Raw genomic sequence first — 17,060 nt, 5'->3', positions numbered from 1 at the left:
TATGGGAACACATACTTTTTGTATGATATCTTGCTTGGCATTCGAGCAGTCCTGCCTGCCTGGCGATGTTCCTCCGGGGCAACAATACGCGATTACTAAAAGCATTCCAGCTATCTGCCAGTTTGGTGTCTCTGAGACGCGCCATTCGGTGCGTTTATCACTCATTTAAGTTCCCGAAAATTGCGTTTTAAGACCGCCTCTCGGAAGCTCTTAATTGAAAGGCCATGAAAGAAAAGGTTTCGTAAATCGCGAATTCATGCAGTGGTTTTTCGAAGCTGCATATTTACCGCCACATACATATTGCCGCCATGGAGTGCCTTAAAGGGACACTAAAGGCAAATAATTTATGTCAGAGTGAAAGCTCAATGTATGACAACGTCTAAAACGGCAATATTATCAACAGCAGTGCCCTACTTACCGAGAAATTAAGCTAAATGTATCACACGACCAGCGCCACAAGCGGCAAATTTTCGAAATGATCCCGATGACGTATGAGAGTCTGCCAACAATTAATCACTAGTAATCAAAGTAGCAGCAATAAAAAAAAGGACCTTCCGTGCATGAAGAGACGTAACAAAATGCTGTTTGTTCGTATCTGTTTGATTCATGGAAAAAAGAACCTCTTTGGCGTTGCCATGGGGAACGGCGCGCGTGGTTCAAAGGTTCCGTTTTCGCCGAACTGCGCTTCGCCCGGCGCCCTGCTTCGCTCACGCGGTCGCGTCTCAGTTGTAGTTTCGGTAGCGCGTACTGCCGCGTGTGTTTTGCGCGCTCGTGAAAGTCGCTCTGACAGAAAGTTCGACAAAATGCCGCATGCATGTGATGTTGCCGGATGCCCGAATGGTGCACGCTGCCAGTGCACGCCACCGCGCATTAAAGGCGGGCAACGTTGGGCACGGCAGTAGTGACGTGTGAAAGAATGATTTCAGGCGGGTGATTTGAAGTGCGCTAACGCGATGCGGACCACTAAAACGTGATTTTATTTCAAAATAAGCACTTTCTTGGCATAAAGGTAGCACTACAAGGTTTCTGGACCGCTATTTAAACAATCAACGTCGACTTAATATTTGCCTTTAGTGTCTCTTTAATTACGTGAAAGCAAATCTAAGTGATTTAATTAGGTAGAACTAAATTTAATTAAAGAAGGTACCGACTGACGCACAGATATTAAGCGGCGATTTCTTTTTCTCAAGTTGAGATAGCACTTATACGAACGCTGGTTGGGCATAGTAAGGAAAGCGCGTGAGGAGTTCAAGTAGAACGACAGCACAACGCACAGCCGGTCTGGAGGAGCGCATAACGCAAGCGCTTCTTTCGCCGACCTAAGCCGATGACGACAGAGGAAAGGCAGCATCATCTGTCCTTCCCTGCTTAGTGCTGTGGTCTGTCTGTTATAGATGACAACCAATTAGGACAACTGTGCCTGAACTTCCGATGCTAGCCAAGCCTGACGTGGCATCACGAATGGTTAAGTTCCCAACGGGCACAAACAACTTGTGTGAGTTGCCAAGCAGATCAACCACCACAAAACACGTACCAAACCACAAAACCGCCACAACCGCTACACAACCGCCACACAACCGCCAAAAAAGCACGTATACGTCCTCTTCTGGTGGTTGTAACGTACGCTTTCCTTCTGGCCAGACATACAGTAAGGACTGCTTAGGTTTGATATCCTCAGACGAAGAACACTCAAGCTATTTTCCGCTCATGTTTAGTCAGCTGTGAAGGAGCTTCTTCGAAGCTCCTTCACACGAAGCACGCTTCGAAGCACGCATCTGCAACGCAGCGAGCGCGGAGCGTCGGCGTCGCGAGGCGAGAGGGGGGGGGGGGAACTAGAGCCTCTAGATGGCGCGGCAGCGCCATCTAGTGAACACTCCAACAACTAGAGGTGGCTACCTACTAATACTACTACATACTACAGAGGAGGGACAGACCCACACCCAAAGGAGCTTCGCCCCTAAAAAGAGATGCGAACAATTGGAGAACAACAGTTTCACTCCGAGCAAACACACAGTGAGCGAGTGGCTCTTCATTAGTCGGCGCACGCACCGAAGAGACCCGCTCGCTCTCTTCTCCGCATAAGCATCAGACGTCAGGTCAGAGGGCGAACCACGCCGAAAATAATTGCCGCGGCGTCACCTACAGCAACGTAAAGTTAGTGAGAAGTACAACCCTAAAAGTTGAAATGCGGTGTCAGCGGTCACGGGTGCTTGGAATGCGAAAAGCAACGCCGCGTGGAGGGGGAACAACCCAGAGGGCCGTGCAGACTTCGGGACGGTGAGAAACATGACCGTGCGGTCAGAGTACGTTGGAAGCAGACCGGGCAGAACGAGGGCGCGCGTTTCATGTTTCCTTTGCATATAAATGAACGAAGACCAGCAATCACGTGGTTCTCGTTATTACAGTAAGCCAGGAACGTCAATCGGCCTACTGCAAGCAGAGGTGTTCTCGGCCCGATGCATCGCAAAGCAGTGTTCCGAGAGCGTATGCGAAAACTGGAAATACAAAACTTCAGTACTAGCACCACACATACACCAACCTGTCGGACGCATCAATTAAAATGTCTGGCAAATATGTCCTTTTTTTTACAGTGAAGCTGCCTTAGTCTACCCTTTGTCTACCCTGTGTCGTCGTCCTAGTAGTAGTAGTAGTAGCAGTAGCAGTAGTAATTACTACTACTACTATTACTACTACTACTACTGCTGCTGCTGCTGCTGGATGTCATACAGGTCACGCGGCCCGAGGGGGACTGAATAAAGAAATAAATAATGGCGAAATAATAATAATAATAATAATAATAATAATAATAATAATAATAATAATAATAATAATTATTATTATTATTATTATTATTATTATTATTATTATTATTATTATTATTATTATTATTATTATTATTATTATTATTATTATTATTATGACTTGAGGTATTTTGTACTGAAGTCGTCATTATCCGACGGCTTCACTGTGCGACGTGTTTTCACGGCGTGGGACTGGCTGAACTTTTTTTCCTATGATTTGATCTGCTGCACCACAATACAGAATTAAAGGTGCGCCTCTTACCCAGTAGATTTTCATGAATTGCGTAACTGCATGTACCACTACGGCCTCTCACCCTTTAATTTTTTTCTTTCACTTGCAATGTTTGTGATGTTTGTGTTCTTTTTTTCTTTCCGAAACTTCATTCCTGTCTCTGTAGTGGTCCGATACCAAGACACAGGCTGTTGTCGCCCATCTGCCGGGGATATCTCTGCAAGCAATCCAGGCATCTGCCACAGACCTCAACGTGTGCGACATACGCACATGTACAAGCAGGATACTTTTTTTCTTTGCTATCAGTGAAAGCCAACGCTCTGTATAGCAAAAAGGACGCAGAGAGGGCCGAGGGGTGGTTTGGAGTGGGTGGGACGCAGTACTCGATTACAGCGTACAGTAGACCCGGAAATGTCCCTCTGGGCGCCGTCTAGGAAGGCATCGTTAGTGGAAGCGCCTTATCACCGTTGTTATCGGCGCCTACCATTGCGAAAATTGTTCTCCTTAGCTGCTGTGTAGGCACACAGCACGTGACGATCTTTGCGTCAGCTTGATATCTTGGAAGCGCGACTGGCTGGCACCGCTTAGGTTGCCGAAAAGAAATTAGCCCTCATTAGCCGGCCCACGCTTCACTGGGCGCGTTTTCCTGCTTTCATCGCGTGAGGCACTCCCTTGTTTACGACGTCGAGCGAAGGGCAACTCCGTAGTAGGCTGCATGACCTGAGTAGCATCTCCGACTAGCATAGCGTGCTCATGAGTAAAGAGCGAGCTAGACTAGATTGTCGAAGGCGGTGTGAGCTTACGAGTGGGAAAAAGGCACTTGATTTGCCACGGCGTTGCTACGCCTCTTTGGCATAGTGCGTGCCTTGGGGTATGCGTAGTATGTTTTCTTCTTTTTTTTTTCATGTGACAGCTACAGTCCTGGTGCCGCGGCACCATCCCTTCCAGTCTAGTCACTATATATTGACCAGGGGACCCAGCATAGACGTCATTTCACGGAACAGTGTCCATTAAACTGAAGCACGGTCATAGCAGAAGCTAATGTGACTTGCGGGTGTCTCTTTTAGTCTAACGCCGGCCCAGTTTTGCTCTCTGCGCTCGCTAGGCTTTGCATTCTGGCGCTGCTGTCGCTTCTGGAAAACTCCAGAGTACGGCACCCACCAATAGCGCCTAGTGAGTAGGCACACCACTAGTGTACATTTTATCTGCGGCATGGTGCGCATGCAGATGAAAGCTCCGAGGTTAAGTGCTAGCCACGTGCTCCTATAGGCTGCCGCTGCCATGGTTTCAAAGAAAGGTGAAAGTTTTGCGACAGCGTATGTTCGCTTTCTTTCGCTCCTACACACGAACTCGGCCAGAACTCTCACTACTCCAATGCCTTCTACGGATTGTTGCGTGCCTGCCTGCACTCTACGTTCTAAAACCGGCATATTCGACGCGCGAAATCAGCGCCGAACACAGCGCGGAGTTTACACTGTGGGGAACCCACCGAACGTCTCTTCCTTCTTCTCCAGGATGAGGACCTGCTCTTTTTTATTCCGAACGATATTGTATCACCTGGAGGCAATAGTGCTCTGAGTGAGAAAAACACTTGGGTAACCTATATTAGAAAGCAACACGTGTATTCGAGCAGCTCCTATTGTTCACGCACCAATTGCATTATCGATACGCAACTGCGAATGCAGCGGTGCCCTCAGCGTTGGCTCAGCTCTTCATCTTACGTACACTTCTCCCGCCGCAGGGCAGCAAAGCGCACAGAGCAAGCTTTTGCGCTACTCGGAGCACGTCCTCATATCCAGTGCCATCAATGATTCTACGTATCACGGTTTTTTTACCAGTTAAATCACAGATTTTGTCCCCATTGGCACATTGTACATGTTGAGCATTTTCTTTCGCCTATGTGCTTGTACTGCCATAACTTCTTTTCAGTAGGCGTGTCGATACGCTGCGGGAAATGGGCTGCAAAGAAAGTGGTTCTTGTTTGTCTTAATTTTTTTTTCATAACGTTAGCAGAATGCGACACTTGCGCTATGGAGGGCTGCATTCGTACTATCGCCAGGAGTCGACACCGACTCAGCTGTCCGCATATAGAAACAACCTTTGTGAGCACACTATAGGTAACACTGGTGACACAGCGCTGAATGCTTTCATGCAGTATAGTTTTCGCTGTATATTTCAATGATAAAAGACGCATCTCCTGCTGCGTTCTATAAACGCAGCGATGCAGTTATATGACGAAACTTACAGCTACCACGAGTGGAAATGCGCCTGAAGAAGTTATTTACATTGAACGAATTATAACCATTGATATCTGATATTTGATTCGAAATATTGATATCTGATAATTCCCTACAATCGGCTTAGAACCATTTATGATGCATACAGGTGATGAAGCGGAGCCTGGCAAGCAAAATATTAGCTTTAGAAGGATGATATCTGCTATTATAAGCTATTATAAGCTGGAAATAGGTAGTCATTGTTGACTTCAATTCATCGAAAAACTGTGCTGCTGAAAACACCGCTACAGAGAAACACCAACGCATAGGCACGCTGGTCACTTAGTATTCCCCGTTTTTATTCGCATGATGAGTCGGAGCAATGTAATCAGCAATGTTGATTGACAAGCGCGGTTGATTTTTCCAGTCTCAGGTAATGTCAAGCGTTGTTTTTATTACAGGCCACACAGTGTCATATTCCTATGGCTCAACAGATGGCCTCTCTTTCTGATACTTGAAAAGCCGGTAATTCGCGCTGTTCAAGTCTGCACTTTTTGTGGGCATAACCGATTCCAAAGTAGCACTAACAGAGCTAACTTCCTGGACATCAACGAAGCCCGAAAAAAAAAAAACGCCAGGCCTGCGCGGAAACCGCAGCACAGTCACAGCGAAAGCTGGAAGAGCGGCGTTTCTAAACTACCATTGTAAGCTCTCTTGGGGCTACTAATACAAGTACACTAGCAAGGTACCCACTACGCCATAAATGACAATTTTTGTGAAGTTGGGAAGCACCTACTAAGCCATTATCCGTCATTCTGCGGAGAAGCGAGGCACCAGCTACACGTCTGTAAGCATTGTGTGCACTTTGTTGACGCGACGACTGATGACGATGAGGAATTATGGCTCAACCCTTTGTAATGGGTTGGAAGCTTTAGACGGCCCACCAGTTATGTAATTTGCATTAGGTGACGCCCGGTAGCTATGTCCCTCTCCCGCCATGCTGTATAACATACGTTGACGTGGGAGAGAGAGGTGGGGGGAGCGAAGAACTTTACTGAGACCCCGAGGAAACGGACCATGCGCTTATGGGCTCCCTTGGCAACTAATACGACTGCACTTGCGAGGAACCCACTATGCTATAAATCATTGTAATTTTTGAGAAGTAGGAAAGCAGGCATTATGCCATTTTTCGTCATTCTACGCAGACCCGTAGCACCTGCTAAACGCATGTAGGGCATTATGCGCACTTTGTTGATGTTGTGCCTGATGACGATGAAGAATTATGGCGGAGCCCTTTGTAATGGATTGGAAGCATTCAATAACCTTCTCGTTGCGCAATTCGCATTGTGTGACTCCTGATTACAGAATTCGCGTTGTGCGACGCTTGGCATTTATTTTACTCGTCTATCACGCTATATTGCATGTGTTAATGTGGTTCCTTCCCGACATGAAGCCTGCATAGGACCTTTTTGCAAAGCAGTTTCAAGCACCGGCATGGCTCAGAGGTTGAATACCGGGTTCCCACGCAGAGGTCCCAGGTTCGAACCTCGTTGCATCCTGGAATTTCTTTCTTATTTCGTTTTTTTTCTTATTTCAAGCGATAGTGGTTACGGACACCGGCGGCGGCGGCGGCGGCGGACAACTACGGCGCCAAAAACGGCAGGTGAAATGATCTCATAACAGCTTTCGCTGTAAAACAAATAAAATAACACTACATAGAGAAAATAGTCTTGGCGTTGGGCGTCCACAGATCATGGTTTCGTCGCCCCAGGGCTTTAGTAAAGGGGACTTCCGAATAAATTCAAATACCTGGGGTTCATTCACGTGCATTATAGATCTAAGTACGGGAACGTTTTCTTGCTTTTTGACCCACGCCAAAATGCAGATGCCACGGCCGGAATCGAGCCCCCGACCTCGAGATCGTCAGCGCAACGCTAGAACACAAGGCTGTGCGCTCACATGGCGGTGCGCTCAAGGAAGGAGTAAAATGAAGAGCAGTAATAAAGAAGATCCAAATTTCGGACGAATTGCGTATGCTTAACTGAAGAACGTGGAACGAGAAAGATGTAAATAGTTTGTGCCTCTGGTTCACCTTTTTTTTTTTTATTGACATGATGTAAGGAGATGTTGGCGCACAAATAAGGCGCCGGCTACTCCTTAGCTCTTGGAGTACATAGGGTTCATAAAGATAAAGTACATAGTGTCCAAATTTTTAATCACAATTAACCCGTAGTACATAAAATATACAACTTAGCGTATCAGTCAAGACATAACAGTCAAAACAACATATTCAACAATCACATACATGTATACACACGGTGATGTTAAAAGAAAAGAAACATGCAACTGTTGCATAAAATATCCAAGACAAAAATAGTCAACACACATAAGTATACACTCTGTCGTTAATACAAAACAAAGCTTAAATGCGCTAGTAATGGCCAAGGATGCCACTCTCTTCAAGAAAAATTTTCAATGCTTTTAAAGCACACTTCTGTAAGCCTCTTGTTGGCCACGGGCCCAGAAGTTTCCTTGAACTTAGTGGTCTGCGGTCTAATGTTATTAACGATGATTGAAGTCGGCGTCTTGGTACGTCATGCTGTGGGCATTCTAGAAGGAGGTGATATATGTCTTCATCTACGAATCCACAATCACATTCAGGAGTTTCAGCGCGGCCGATTTTGTGTAAAAAATGCTTGGTGTAGGCAGTTCCTAGCCTTAATCGGTCAATAAGAGTTTCCACACTTCTGTCTAAAGACAACGGAATTTCAAATTCGATAAGTGGATTTACATGATATAAATCACAGCTTTTAGAATTTTCGTCGAACCACGCATTTCTACACATATTGAAAGATTGTGTCTTTAAAATGCTTCGCAATTCATTTTTCGATATTGGGATAGAAACGATATCTTTTTTGCGGTGTGCTTGTCGTGCTGCTTCATGTTGCAATGTCCCGGTATCCACTGGAACATTATTTCATGATGCTTTTGATCGGCCTTGGTGAGCTCTTTAAGTGTCTCGTAGATCAGACTATTATTAATTGTTTCTGCTTTTGTGCTACAGAGTGATGTTAGTGCCGCCTGCGAATCACTGAAAATTACCCATTTCTGAGCATCTCTTACAGAATTGATAAATTTTATAGCACTTAGAATAGCGAATAGTTCAGCTGTTGTAGACGATGTAACGCGAGATAATTTAAATGAATCTTGTACCTTGAGGTGCGGTATAATAAATGCTGAAGTTGAAGATTTTGGTACACTGGAGCCATCTGTATAGACATGTATGTCGTCCGGATATCGCATATATATCTGGTAGAGCGCTGGTTGTTGGGCGGCTAGAATGAACGTGTCATTTTTTTCTGATTATGCCGTCCACTGACACTTCGACCTTTGGTAGCGTAAGTAGCCATGGAGGATAATCAGCGTCAGAGTTAAAAAATTCATTTCTTGGCAATATACTGGCTCTTTCCTTAATTTCTTTATGAACATGGCTTCTATTCCTTTGTAATATCTCCAGAGCCAATGGGTGGTTTTTATGTTGCGTCTGAAGACGAAAAAAATGCCGACATGTTTCTATACTTCTCATGACTGTGAAGGGAGATTGGCGAGTCTCTGCTATTACAAGGGAACTGGAAGTCGCTCGTGGAACTCCTAGACATATGCGTAATCCCCTAGCTAAAAGCCTTTGAAGCCTCTGTTCCGACGTGGGTGAAAGGCCGTGTAAGATTGCCGCAGAGTACGCAATCCTTTGTCTTATTAAAGCATTGTGAACATTGAGTAGGGATGACACTGATCCACCCCACGACGTACCAGCAATTCTGCGAAGTATATTTACTGTTGCATTAACATCGTTTTCGAGTTTTTTTATGTGTGGTGTCCAGGATAGCTGCCGATCAAGTACTATTCCAAGGAATCGATGCTGTGTCACAATCAATAAAGGTCGTCCTTCCAGACTAAGATTAAAATTCTTTAACTTCTTACGGGTGAAGGGCAACACAGCTGTCTTCGCATGCGACAGAGCCATCCCTCTCTCTATTAAAAAGTTGTTGATGGTATTAATGCCCTCTTGTAGTACCGTCTGAATTAACTGAACATTAGTTCCAGATGTCCAAATGCACACATCATCTGCATACAGCGAGAATCGTAACTGAGATGGCAGTCGTCTTGCTAAATCAGCCATGACACAGTTGAATAGAAAAGGGCTAAGCACACTTCCCTGTGGCACTCCTTTCTTGACATCGTGTTCTGCACTCTTTCCTTCACCCGTCTGGACAAATATTTTGCGATCTGATAAAAATTCAGAAATCCATCGCAAGGACTTTCCGGACATTCCGAGTTCCAACATACTGAGTAGAACATGCACGTGACTGACGGTGTCGAATGCCCTCTTTATGTCCAAGAATACTGCGACCGTCACGTTACCGCAGGCGCGTTCGTGTTCCACGTACGTTACTACGTCCATTATAGCATCCATTGTGCATCTCTGCTTTCTAAAACCTGTTAAGTAGTTGGACAACACATCCGTTTCGTTGCACCACCACTCAAGTCGCGCGCCAATCATCTTTTCCATTACCTTGCATAAGCAACTTGTCAAGCTGACTGGACGAAAAGAATCAAGGCACAAGGGCGTCTTTCCAGGTTTTAGAATCGGAATAACTCGAGCGACTTTCCAAGGTTGCGGTACAGCTTCTTCTGTCCATAGATTATTATAAATGTCTAAAAGAGCTTTGGTGCCTGTCGGCCCGAGGTTTTTTAGCATATTGTAAGTAACGCCATCCGGCCCAGCAGCAGACTTTTGACGACATGAAGCAATTGCACATTGCAGTTCGCTTAATGTGAATGCGGCGTCTAGTTGAGGATGTTGTGCCCAATAGCAAGCATTAATTTTCTGCTTTGCTAACGCAACAGAATTATTAAATGTTGCATAATTTGATGTAGAGCCAGGTCTGCAGATAAGTTCACAAAATTCATCTGCAACCGCTATTTCCTGCGTGTCTAGAGCTAAAGCGAGGGCACGAAATGGGAAGCTCTGTGTTACAGGTCCGTTAAACGCTCGAATTACCAACCATATTCTCGGAACAGGGGTGTGAGGAGAAAGCGTGCCGCAGAAACCACGCCAGCGCCGTTTTCCTAAATTTTCCATCCGTTTGCGCATGACATTGTGGATTTTCTGAGCGCTTTTGTAAGCTTCTAAACTACCGCTCCGTCGGTACGCTCTTTCAGACCGGCGTCTAATGGCTCTGAAGTGTTCGTATTCTCCGTCAACTGCAGCGTAGTCTTTCGGAATTGGAACCTTCTTTGTGCACATGTTCACATTATCCTGTAAAAATTCCGTAAATTCTTCAACGCTTGTATGTTGACTAAGTTGACTGCTTAGGCGAAACCGAAAAGCTTTCCAGTTCGTCAATCTGCTGTAGCGCCGGATGTCATCACTCCGCATGTTAGGGTGATTTACAAGGACTGGAAAATGATCACTTCCGCGTGTTTCCAAATCCGTTGACCAACCCACACCATTCACTAGATCTTGTGAACATAAAGTTATATCTATACAGCTAGAGTAATTATACCCGCGAAGGAATGTTGGTGATCCGTCATTTAAAACTGTCAAATTGCACTTGTCTATGGCGCTCTCTACAACGTTACCACGTGCATCACAGCGATCACTGCCCCAGATAATATTATGTGCATTAAAGTCTCCACAAATAAAGATATTAGAACTAGAAATTTTGAAGATATCCACTAGCTCGTCCACAGAAGTACGGCTTGAAGGTTGTAGATAAACATTAATCACTGTTATGCACAGCTTATCAAACAATACCTTACATGCGATGAATTCCGGAAAGTCAGAATCGCTTGACTGAACTTGATATGATGGTAGGTCCTTTCTGACACACAAGTGCACTCTGCTAACTCCACCTCGACGAGACGACTTGTATATCACGTAGTTTGAGAGACGAAAATCATCATTCATTCCAGCCTCTTGAATGCAAAGTATTGGAAAGTTATACTGCACAAGCAGTTTACGAAAGTCAGCACACTTCCTTCGAAGACTGTTGGCATTCCACTGGAATATGGAGACATTTTTGTAGCGGTTATTCATATGCTACTTGCTGCAGGTTTGACCCGGATTGTTTGCACAATAGTGCTTCCAGAGGCAACAGGGCTTTCACTTCTGGTAGGTTATTTGCTTCCGGCAGAGCAGACAGGATTGCTCTAATTGCAGCGAAGAGCATTGGCAGAATGAGTTCCGTCACTGATACACTGGTGTGGTCGGTATTGGCTGGTATTTTTCCTGAGGGTCCCTGAGAACGACGTGGAGTTTCACTCGTATAGCTTGTGCAAACATTAGAGCTCTCGGGTCCATTACTTTCTGCCGGATGTCGCGGGGGTGTTCGCAGCTTTGAAGCGTAAGTAGGGGCACTTGGCCTTTCTACCCTTGTTTGGTCTTTCGGTTGTACTCTTTGTGGTTCTCTTGAAGCGTCTCTTTGATGTGGTGGTTGCGGTTTCCGCTGAGGTGGGTGATCGCGTACAGGATTCACAATCGCAGGATTTGGAGAGGCTTCGTTGCGGCGCGGTTGTCTTCCGTGGATAAGTTCATGTCGTCGCATTTGTGCAGCAGCCTTGTTCTGCGGGCAGCCTGAGTAGGAGGCAGCGTGATTGCCCGCACAGTTCGCGCACTTAGGCTGAAGAACTGATTTGCACTCCTTGTGATCATGGTCTTCTGAGTAGATCTTGCACCGACGTGTGCTTCGGCAACTTTTCGCCATGTGTCCAAATCGCTGACAATTATAGCACCGAAGTGCTGGACCAAGATATTCCTCCACTGGATGACTGGTGAATCCCAAGTAAATTCTTCCTGGAATTGGGCGGTCGTCTTGGAAAGTCAGTATTACTGTGTGAAGTGAACGCGACGTCACTGCTCCATCTTCCTGGCGGTAATACTTCATTTGTCGGCGCGCCGATATAACCCCAGCATCTTTCAAGTACTCTAAGAGTTGTTCGTCCGAATACTGCAGAGGCACATTTGTCACTTTCCGAACGTTTCGCGTGTATGACTCTGGGATGAAAGGCCTGACTTCTAGGCCGCCTACATTCGAAAGCATCAGAAGGCGTTTTGCTGATGCTAAGAAAGCAACGCTGACACTGAAACTTCCATCTCTGGTCGTCCTGAATGACTGCACTTTTTCCTTAGCAGCGGAAACTATTTCGGCTGACACTCGATTGGGGTTCACTCGCCAGAAACTAGTACCTTCGCCTGTTGGACGAAAGACAACTGGGATGCCCTCTGCTCGCTTTTTCTTATAAGTCACCAGCGTAAACGGCTCATCTTCGCCCATGTCTTCTTCATCACTGAAGTCATAAGTTGACGTTTTATCGTCGAACTTGTTCTCTTCTAAGCGGGGCTTCTTGCTCTCCGCTTCATCGTCATCCATTGCTCCTGAACTCGTTGAAGCCGTTTCACGGTTGTGAACGAGTAAACGTGCGGCCTTTATGGTGTTTTGTCGCGCCTGTAAGCCCCCAGGCTTTTCATTATGCCCTTGGTTATCACTCATATGGCTGGACACGCTTGGACGAGCATAGGGCTCGTGGCGATGGCTGCCAACCACCGTAGCGGTAGCGTATCAACCAAGCCTTCGATAAAGGAACGTCGTACCTCTAAGGCGCCGAGCCCGCGGAGTCTTCACCCGACGTCTTGTCAGTACACCGAGGAAGAACCTGATGTCGGCGTAAAAGTCCAAGAAAGGAGAAGAAACTGAGTCGCGCACAAAAACAGCGACCGAACAGAACCACTTCTTCTTCCTAAACCTCATTCCGTGAATGAAACTGTGACACAAAGCACGTGGTATTATAAGGACAGGGCCCAAGTGTACGATGATATCGGGATAGTTAGAGCGACTGAGATAGCAGAAGAGATATGAGGAGATGTCTTGTTCACACTACAGACCAAGCCAAAATGATTGAGCACACGTTCTGAGGAGCATGGATTGGTACGTGGAGTGACAGATCTCTTAGAAGACTTTCGCTAGCATGATCAATGTGATTCTAAAGTGTGTCTTTAGAATCCCGCGTCATCTACTCTGGGAATGAGCAGCCGCATTAATCCGGCTGCAATAATAAACTGTCAAGTCTTGAAGAGGTGGTGGTGGTGGTGGTGGTGGTAGTTGTGATATTGCAGCAGGCGGGGTTAGCCTGGTCTACATGGCCGGCAATTGTTCCGCCTGAGCATCTCTTGAACTGTAGGTGTCTGTAACCACGTGTTTAACAGCCCAGTGTCTTGCAAAAAGGCTGTCAAAATTCGTTGCACGCTCATCGTCATTGCCGCGGGCCCTTCGGGAAAAACGACATCTTCAAATGTCCGTTGTCTATGACAACCCCTTTGTAATCTGCGGACCATAGCTGCTCTTTCCCTATCAAACCGCGGGCAAAGCCAAATAAGATGTTCGATGTCGCCGATGTCACCGCAAAAGGCACACAACGGGGGAGCACATCGCCCACTCTTGAATGATCAAGCTGGGGTGTATGCGAAGTCGGTTGTTATCCGGTACAGTAGCATCGCTTGTTCTCGAAAAAGTCCGTGGATTACACATGCTGGATGTGGAAACTTGTGGACTGCCGTGAAGGGATGGCGAATTACATCTTTGTTGTTCTGCTAAGTCTTAGGAGCTCTTACTCTTTGAACACATGTTCGCGCTTCGCGCACGAGGTCATCAGCTTTTTCACTGCCTTAAATTCCAACGTGGGATGACATCCAGTTAAACTTTACAATAAAGCTCTTGCCGATCAGGTGTTCAATGAGCGCCAGGGATTGCCTTGTGAACTTTTCTTGAGGTAGGCCGCGATGCAGACGTTGTAACGCCGACTTTGAGTCCGTCAGCACTACTACATCTTGTGCGGAAAGTGATCGCAATTTTCGCAAAGCCGCGGTGATTGCGGCGCTTTCTACCGTTGTGAACGAAACGACACGATACAGGCGGCCCGACCATGACAGAGAGAGAGAGAGATAAGATCCTTTAATGAAATGCCCGGAGAGGTTCGCCTGGTTTGTCGCCTGGCTTGCTACTCCAGGTGTCGGGTGATGACTATGGTATGTACAGTGATCACATATACACCATATACACACAAATAGTACATACAGTCACAAACACAGATATATACATAAAAAGAGTCCTTCACAAGCTGTGGTAAAGCTGAGTGTCCCTCGAGAACGCCAACAGTGCGATTGTGCTGCGCATCTCACAACTGCTGTCTTGCCACGGGCCGAGAAGGTGCCGCAGCTCCAAGCTCGAGCCGCGTTGCGAATGAAGTGCTGCCTTCAGAATTTGTCGTTCGGCGTCGTAATGGGAACAGTCGCAGAGTACGTGCTTTAGATCCCGACCATGATAAGTCAAGGCAGGGTATGCAGAAAGCCGCTACGCAGCTATCCGTTGGTGTACGCACCGATCCGTCAGTGTACACTTGTAGGGGGCCGTGGTACACAGTGCTCAAGTGGTCCAGCATCAGAAACTTTGCTTCCGCAGCTGGAACGGTGCGTTTCGCCGGTAGTTTGGGTACACTGAAGTTACAGGCAGCGTCCATAAAAGACCATGGCGGGTCGATAGGACTCCGTTTAGGTAATTTCAAGCCTAAATATCGAAATGTGTTCAACCCTGCGTAGAAATGTGAGCCAGTTCTTGCCCTTAGCCGCCGGAGAAGCGCCGTGCCTGCGGAGGACTCGCCCTCTCTTGATAGCTGCGTCAGTAAGGCCTGAGACGCCAAAAGGCGGAGCGGAAGCGACTCGGCTTCATTGGTGACCTTCTTGTTTGAAGGCGCCTGAGGAACTCCCATCGCCAAGCGAAGACCCTTTCTGTGCACTGCCTCTAAGCGTTAGAACTGGCTCGGTGATGGTTATATCAGCGGCAGCTGATAAAAAATGCGCCTTGTTATGAGCGCAGCATTCAGTTTATACATGGACATAGGATTGTTGCCCCAGCGTACCCCTGCCATGCGACGAAGAGCGTCGATTCTTTGCACTGATGCAGCCACAATACCATCAACCGCGCGTCGCCATAGGAGCTTGTTGTCGATGATAACGCCCACGGAACTAACACTTGTTGCAAAACGAATTGAGTGGCCTTGAATATTCAGCGACAGGCGTGTTGATTTCCGCCTCACTCCCGGGAAGAGCACGAAGGCGGATTTTTCCGCTGATAAAGACAGGCCAAATGTCGACAAGTGGCGTTCAGTGATTCAAATGACGCCCTGTGCTATGCGGGCCAAACGTTTGTGTGGTACTCTGAGACCCAAATGCATATGTTATCGGCGTATGAATGAATGAATGAATAAACTTTATGGAATGCCCGGCAGTTTCCTCCGGGCAAGGCGGGGGTAAGAGGGGATTAGATGGATATTTTGACTGCTTTCAGAGATACGTTCAGAGCATCAGGAAGGCTGGTCATGGCAGCGTTAAAGAGCAAGGAATATAAAACACTTCCTTGTGGGACGCCGAGGGATACGCTTCGCTCTCCGCTCGTTATATTTCATGCTTAACCCGGGCACATCCGTCTCTTAGAAATTCATGTACGAAGCGAAGCGCATTTCCCGACACACTCATGGCTTGGAGTCTGTTGAAGATGCCTGTCTGAAGCACATGGTCATAGGCTTTGTCTTGAAAAGCTGCAGCGGATGTTTGCTCAAGTTTACACCAGAAATGTTCAAAATAAAGACGCCCTGAAAGCGGCAGCATTCTAATTCCATCTGTGGGGCACACAAAAACAAACACACACATACACAGGGTTGTGTCCTACAAAGAAACGAGGTCTCAAATTTCCCCCTTGTCTCTTTCATGCACAGTGTTTGTTACTTGGATAACGAAGCACAACTGCGCACTGCAGTTTTTTAGAATACAAGATACACATTGGCTAAAATATGGTATTAATAGCGATATCATATTCTGGCGATGCATAGCGTTTACACGACGGCTTATTGAGCAGTCTCAGCATAAGCAAAATTTTCTAGTAAGTACTTGTGGCATACCGAAAGGTATATTGTTTATTGCCAGGAGACATAGTAATTGGTACTATAGGCATTAATTGCAGAAAATAAGTGCCAATTCTGCCAGACAAATTCCGTTAGTGCTATTTTCTTTTCCACAAGTTCGAACAAATTTTCAGTATTTCTTGATATTGTCAACTTTTGCGTGAGGGGAAAATGCGTTTTCTGAATGTCCTAAATGACGCAAGTTCACTGTAGAGTACTCCTAAGGACGCTTGCGATGCTTGTACAGGCGTTATCCATTATAAACGAAGTGGAATAGTCGAGTTATATTATACGAGCCGAAACAGAACTGTCATGAGGGCTTTGAATGCAATTCATAAAGACTTTGAATACAAGGAAGCCTACCTTAAGTAACTTTCAACATTGAGCTGAGGCATCATCAATCCCATGAAACGAGTCGAAGGTGACACTTTGGACATGACAGCTCCTTGAATTCATTCTTAATTATTAAGGCGAAAGCCTTAGATATCTCACCAACCGCAAAAAATTGACCGGCGTCCCACGTCGGTGGCGTCAATACGAGTGATGAAAAAAATCATCATCACGTGTATGACGTCACTATATGACGTCATCATGACGACGCATATCGCAAAATAAGCCATGAAGTCATGAGGTAACTGTGCCATCACCTAACGTGACGTCACATGGCGGTCTTCACGTGACATCATTGTTCGGCTCAAAGGTGGGCCGATCTGGGAAGCCGCGCAAAGCAATGTGCGGTGCAGAAAGCTTAGAATGCCTTCGATCCTGGAGGCATTGCAAAACCGCGTTAGTTCA

At 46.4% G+C, this 17,060-nt stretch overlaps 1 protein-coding gene across 1 annotated transcript in view; it reads right to left on the bottom strand.

Moving 5' to 3' along the window:
- LOC119386682 (protocadherin-16) overlaps nt 1-17,060 on the bottom strand; it is a 203,509-nt gene that overhangs the window by 63,592 nt on the left and 122,857 nt on the right. The gene's annotated exons all lie outside the window — the stretch shown is intronic.

The sequence above is a fragment of the Rhipicephalus sanguineus genome, chromosome 3, assembly GCF_013339695.2.
Source record: "Rhipicephalus sanguineus isolate Rsan-2018 chromosome 3, BIME_Rsan_1.4, whole genome shotgun sequence".
Lineage (NCBI taxonomy): Eukaryota > Metazoa > Arthropoda > Arachnida > Ixodida > Ixodidae > Rhipicephalus > Rhipicephalus sanguineus.
The sequence above is the reverse complement of the archived record's forward strand: the minus strand, read 5'-3'. Positions and strand labels throughout refer to the sequence as shown.